We start from the raw sequence: 7,365 nt of genomic DNA on the forward strand, positions 1-7,365 counted from the left end.
TATAGATATGTACAGTATTAACATGACTTATATTCAAATCATTGTTCTTTGTCTTTCATTTTCTTTTTGACTTTTTTTAGTTTTTCATATTTAAAAGTGGTTTTAAATATTTGCTTCATGCATCTGTACATGTGTGCACAAATGAGTACAGGTACTTGCAAAATGTAGGAGACGGTACCCAATTTCCAGAGCTCGATTGACAAGTAGTAATGACCCACCAAGTATAGATACTGGACACTGAACTTAGGTTCTCTACTAGAGACCAAGGAAAACCCATGAGCCTTTTCTATAGGTCCTGATTTTAATTTTTGTTAAGGGTTTAGTTCTGTGTACCTTTCTTATTCACGAAAACAACTTTGTCGAATTTGATACAAACAATTTTGTGTAAATATTCATCTTTAATTAATTGGGATTCAAAAATTGAACTGTATTTCCTATTGATTTTAGTAAGATGATATCATACTGATATATACTATCAGAAAATCCTGCATGAAGTCACCATGACTGAAAATAGGGATAGAGAAGGCTTAAAAAATTGTACTTCATTAAAGGTTGACATGTCCACCATTCCTCACATTAAAGTAAGCTCATATGTGGGAAAAGATACTTCTAATCAATCAGTTGAGGATTTGCGTTATTCTTATACTATCAACTCAGCTCATTTACATTCTACCACTGTGAGGAAATTCCCTTCCCAGGTGACTGCCAAGTGGTTATTATCATTCTCTTTTTTAATTTTGCTGTACGTATGGATAGTTTGAAAAATTTGAAACTTAATGAGGCTTGAATGGACTAAGAAAGAATCACCAGTGTTTCATTTGCTCAGTCTTTTTTTTTTTTTTCCCTTTGCAACACTTCCAATTGCCTTTATTTCAGTATGCATCCACATTTCAACATTTAGTGGTCCTGAACAGAGTGGGGAGATGGTCAATGAGCCAGGAGCCAGGCCCACCTATCTGCAAACGATCTGTGAACATGGTGACACAGAGCTCCTCTGGGTCCCTGCCCAGGGTCTGAGGAGCAACACTGAAACCCGAGTTGGCAGAGTCAGGGCCTCGTGCTTCAGCTGTCAGACTCCACTCCAGACCTGATGGGTGGTCAGGGTGACTGAGAGCCCTGTTCAAACCTCTTCAACGTGTAAAAACAAAGCAATTATGGGAAAAGGAACCAACTCAGAACCTGTGCACCAACGACTCTCCACATGGCCTTTCTCTAGGCATATATTCAAGGACCCTGAGCGGTGGCCCTTCTGAGTCGCCCTGTGACTGCTCTGTTCACCTCTACACCTGAGCTCAAAGGTCAAGAGCTGATGGTGGTGGCAGGGCCGCGGACCCAGCGCTCCCTTCCCAGGCTGGTGTCAGGTGAACAAGTGTGGTCCAGAGCTAAGGGAGGGAGGCCAGGCTTTTTCAACCTCATCTGATGGCTTCTGGCCACAGCAATTGTTGGGTGGTAATGGGCAACAAGGGACTTGAGGAGGGGAAAGCAGCACCCCTTGATAAAGGTGGGGAGACTGGAAGCTCTGAATTCCTCACCCACGACGAATTTCAGGGGAGGGGAGGTTACAATTTAAGCTTTGACCAAGGGTGGGAGTGGAGGAGTGGGGACCATGGCTTGGATGGGGCAATCACTTAAGACTTAAGAAAGCATGGGTACAGCCAGAGCACCCCAAGCCTAGTGGTGGTCAGTCCCACGGCTGCTACCTGAAACCTCTCCATCTATTCTATGGGCCACCACACAGCTGTGGCAGAGGGCGGGGCGGGAAAAGGCATACCCAGGCCAAGTGCCAGCAGCAGGTGATTGTGTGAGACGTGTCTGTCCACAGTTGCGTTAGCTGTGCCCACCACTCCCAAAGGAAACCGATTTCAACACACCTTATTGATCCCATAAGTTCAACCAGGCAGACAGCGGTTATACTCGACAGATGATCTTACACAGCACAACTTAGGTATTTCAAATGGACAAGAAGTTAGTATCAGAGCAGTGTCTCAGGATGAAGTCTAAATGGAGCTTCCTCTCCAGTACTTTGAGGTCTACAGATGGATCTAGAAAATTCACTACTGTGGAAAATGAAGACTTGGGTTGGATGGGGAAGGGAGGCCGGGGCCTTGGTGACTAATGGCTGTAACACTTTCCTTCTGGTGGCTGTGGCAGCTTCATGTTCTCTTTTGACACCATCAAGCGCCTCAGTTCCTGCAGGATGACTTTGATGCTGTGGGAATTCTGTCACTTTGCCAGCACTGCCATGGCTCGTGGATCCACCACTCCATTGGAACTGCTCACGCCATTCATATTGACTCTTGTTACAAATCTCACAGACTGGGATGCTTCTGGATACTAGAGTGGCCCACACTCTATCTTAAGGCTGCATATTTGGTTTTCATAAATTGTTCGTGGAGGCCCAATTATCATGCCTGTCCATCTTGTGAGTGTCATGTCCTCATCGTCCTCGATACCCTAGCTAACAGTGCTGTCACCTACTCCTTTCTGGCCTTCTTCCAGCTCTTCCAACAGTCGCAAATCTCGAAGGACATTTACTCCCGAGCCTGTGGTGGCTGCCATCTTTCGTTGCTATCGCTCGAAGGGGTATAAAGGGGTATAAAGGGGTATAAATTACATTTTCAATGCAGTAACACAGAAACAAGCATTTTTCTAATATTCTCATTCTAGAGTTAATATTCTATCTATCATGCAAATGTATTTTAGAGAGATTCATTAAGGATTCTCCTCTTGCTTAATTGTAGGTGACATTATCAAAACTTGTGAGAAAAAAGGAATTCCAATGTGATTGTACTTAATATCTTAAAGTTGAAATTGGTACAAAAAACAACACTAGGGTGAATTTTTTTATAACTTCTGATTTCTTTGAATAGGCGTGAGATTAGACATGGCTTGTGTCATTCTTAGAAGTTCTTACAAGAAAGTAACAGGAGAATTCTTTTGGAGCTTCCATAATTCGTGTCATTATTTGAAGAAGATGCTTATCAGTTTTATCTGAGGTTACTGTCTAGGTGAGGTGTTTCCAGGATGTTTTCATCTTATTACAAGAAGTAACAGAGAGAAAGGTGACAAAGAAACTTTATTCAAAAGCAAAGTGAGAAACACTGGTATTCAGTGTAGCTTTAATTTGTGGACCTCTCCAGAAGGAGGAATTGTTTACTCAGAGTTCAGTGTGGATATTTCTGTTTTGATTGGCTTTTTTTTTTGATTAGGCAAGCCTTAATTAATTGTGAGCATCAGTTTCCATGATGCATTTGATTTAATCAAATGCATATTCATTATCACTAGGTATATGACATTAAACAGGATGTTTCCCTTGAAAGTTGTTCCAGAGGATTCAATACGACTTACTGAGTATATATTCTGAACTGTCTCAGGCCAGTTGAAACAGATTTCTCCCTCCAGTATGTGGATATGCTCTTGAATACTTTTGAATGGAAGTTTATCATGAAAGAGAAGTTTATAAACAATGTTATGTGCAGGGAGTCTTAGTCCACTGTTTGATACGTATACAGCTTCATGCAGGTGAGATGAGGTGAGCAACTTCATTGTTAGGTAGATTTCTGGAAGGTAGATTTTTATGCAGCGTAAGTCAAGTGAAGACCCAGGTTGAAGTGCTTTTCCCATACCTATATGCCTCCTTCAAGGAATTTTAGTGCTTTTGCTTGTATCATTACTTAGGCTACAGTACAGCTCACTGTTTCTTTGATGTTTGCTCAGACTCAGCCCAGTCAGTGTCTGCATCTCAGTAGCTGCTGGGCTTATTTGGCTCTTGTTCTTTGTCTTCCAATTTAATGGTGACTTCTTCAAGGATCAAACAATTTGGTCATTCTATGAATATTAATATAACTAGTCATAAGCCTTTATCAAATGATATCCAAGTCTCCTATGCTGACAGAAAATGGAGTTGTCACTCCAGAGGCTTGCTGAGCTTCAATATGAACTTCTAACTTCATGATAAGTAAATAACCTTCATCAATTGCTTATAAGAAATTCATTTAAATTTTGACAATTATGTTGGGCCAGCAAGAGGGAAAAAGGACTTGCAGAACAAGCTTAACACCCTCACTTTAAACATAGGAATCCATAGATAATGACCCATTACAGAAATTGGCCATCTGGCCTATAAACATGCTGTGGAATCAGAAGACCTACGTGAACACACACACATGCAGCACACACACACACACACACACACCCCAAAAAATAATAAACTAATGTTTTTTTAAATTTTCTAATAATAATATGTCATGCCCTTTATTTATTCTGACAACTGATTTATTTTTACATATGTGGATTCATGGTTCACAAAATAGTATTCATGATCAATGGCAATTATAAAGGTCAAGTGGACATTTTCATGAGTTCAAGGTTATAAATTTTTAATTTAATATTCCTCAGTACATGACCACCAAGAATTAGTGTGTGTGATATGGTGTGCGTGTGTGTGTGTGTGTGTGTGTGTGTGTGTGTCTGTCTGTCTCTCTGTCTATGTCTTCATGCCTATGTGTTCAAGCAGAAGACAGAGAAATAAATAGTAACCTCTTTTATAACTTTCTACACAATTTACTCAATTCGAAGCCTTTCACTTATACTGATGCTGTCTTGCTGTGCACAAGCTCCAGAAATTCTTTCCCTGTCATCATAGCACTGGAGATATAGCTGTATACAACCATGACTGTTTTAAAGTGCGGGCACAGAAATTTGAATTCTCTTCTTTCTGCAGCAAATTCTTTCCCACACTAGGTTATCTCTTATCATCACTTCTGAGTAATTCTGAAGACTGCTGTTTTCACTCTCTGTAAACTTAGTAAATTATATTTACAGTCAGGATTTGGAATTTCTAAGGTCTGATAATAAAACCTACCCCATGTCGACTAAGAGCTTTTAGAATGTGGCCATTGCTATTTACTTTTCATAATTTCAAATGTCTCCTCCTAAACAGAAATCAATGTGTTTTGATAATCATAATCTAGAATGTTTCCAAATGATTTAAAATGTTACTTCAAATTGTTAATTCATTTCTTTTTTTTGTATCATGACATGATTTGGGCTTCTGGAAATAGTAAGTTCAAGCAAAAATAAAAGTTTAGACATACTGTATCTACACAGCTAAGGCTTAAGCAGCCAACAAGCATTTCTCTAACTGACATGTTTATAAAGGTGTCCTGTGAAAAAATAAACTAAAAAGTCAGAAATTTTGCTAGTTCAATACTCTGGGTACAAGTAGTTGAAATGACTGATCTTCTCTGTCAGACTGAGGATTTCCTCCCGATGCACTGCAGTGTCAGCAATCAATGTTGTCTCTTTTCTCTTGATCCATCTGACTAATTCCAGATACCTGATCTAACTGAAGCGGTGATTTGAAATATTACTGCATTCACTGGCCATTTCAGTATAGAAAGAACTGGAAATGATATCTAAAAGGAGAAGACCAAACTGAGCAAAGCATACTCGAGCTAATGCTGCAAGGTAACATGGTGATCAACATAGTTGGTTCCTGACAGACCTGTGTTTCATCTGTGGATGTCTAAAAGATATAACATTGTGAAAATCTACATATTCTTAGAGATGTAACATTCCTCCTCTGTTCACTGTGAGGATAAAATTCAATTGATCATGCAATAGTCGTAGTGGGAACTATGTCAAACTAATAACCATACATGATAGCAATTGTTATTTGGACTCTCTTCTTGATGCTGTTCTTTCACAGCAAGTGTGTTATCAGTTAGTATTCAAAATGTAACTGAAAAGAATGCCTCTACTGAAAACAGTTGCTTATCTAAAACCTAATAGAATACATATTCTATGAAACTCCACATGACTTTTCCTCCTCTTCTCCTTCTTCCTCTTCCTCTTCCTCTTCTTCTTCTTCTTTATCTTCTCCTCCTCCTCCTTCTTCATTCTTCCTCTTCCTCCGCCTCTCTCCTCCCCTCCTCCTCTTCTTGCTCTCTCTCTTTCTCTCTCTCTCTCTCTCTCTCTCTCTCACACACACACACACACACACACACACAGACACACACACACACACACACACACTTGCCCTTTATTAGAAGATCTAGGGTAAGGCAAGCCTCAAATTCCTTATGTATGATAAAATCTTATCCTGAGTCCTGGGAGGAACAGCTCAAGTCATTATATCTGGTTAAGTTATAGAAGAATGTATATCAGTGCCTTGTACATGCTAGGGATGCATTGTTCTGAAGTTTATCTCCAGCCCCCATCCACTTCCTAAAGCACAACATTTTCTAGCTTTAAATTGTTGAGGCAGCATCTCATGAACATTATGTTGGTTTTAATTTTACTGTGTAATTGAAAATGACCTTGAATTTCTGTTCTTTGCGTCCCTACTTCTCAAATGCTGGAAGTACAGCTGTGTGCTGCCACACTGAGTTTTTTCTTTCTTCCTTGCCAGAACAATAATAATGAACAACTCATCTAATGTACAAGACATAAGGAGGAGGAGCTGTGACTCAAGATATTTGAGACACACACACACACACACATATTTATATCACAGCTCAGTCTATTTGTTCACTTTTCACAGGTAAAGACACTGTGTGTCATGTACAAAATCCCCATGCAAATTTTAGCTAACAAACCAGTCAAGCATTTTGCTCCTTCCCTTTCTAATTTGTTTGGCATGCTAATCACTATACCACACTCCTTGACAACTGTTTTGTCTTGCAAATTCATAGATGCACACTCAGTGTAATAGCAGTTGACCAGGAGAGATTTTGCTAAAGTGTGTGTTGTTTTGTTATATCCAGGTTCCTTTAATTAAAATTTCAGACCTATGATATATCCTTATGGAAAACTGCACTTTGTTTACACTGAAAATACTATCTTTTAGAAATATTAAGGGTTGATGCTGAAAAGATGGTTTAGTCAACAAAGGGCTTGCCACACTACATCAAGACCTGAGTTTGAGCACCAGAAACCATGTGCTGCAGCTTGATTTCTATTACTAGGATAAAACATCATAACCAATTACAACTTAATACAGAAACACTTTGTCTTAAGATTAGATCATCATAAGGGAAAGTGAAGGCAGAAACTTGAAGATAGAAACCAAAGCTGCCACGAAGAAACACTGCTTAATTCTTTGTTATCCATGTCATTCTCAGCCTGCTATCTTCTACAACCCAAAACAAACTACCAAGGTGAGGCCCCACAATATTCCTAACTCCAATACTCATTCTTTACAAGGAAAAGGCCCAGGAACCAGTCTTTTGGGAACATTTTGTCAGAAGCCATAGTAGGAGGTATGCTTCAGATTATAGTCTGCAACAGTTTTGCTTTATAGGCAAAGCCCAATAGAATTCATTTGAGGAAAGATTCCTGATATTATATATTATATAATATATT

General features: G+C 39.4%; 1 pseudogene; it reads right to left on the reverse strand.

Moving 5' to 3' along the window:
* Nucleotides 1-1,316: 1,316 nt before the first annotated feature.
* LOC116885720 lies at nt 1,317-2,559 on the reverse strand (annotated as a pseudogene).
* Between the last annotated feature and the right edge of the window lie 4,806 nt (nt 2,560-7,365).

Source organism: Rattus rattus, chromosome 16, assembly GCF_011064425.1.
Source record: "Rattus rattus isolate New Zealand chromosome 16, Rrattus_CSIRO_v1, whole genome shotgun sequence".
Taxonomy (NCBI): domain Eukaryota; kingdom Metazoa; phylum Chordata; class Mammalia; order Rodentia; family Muridae; genus Rattus; species Rattus rattus.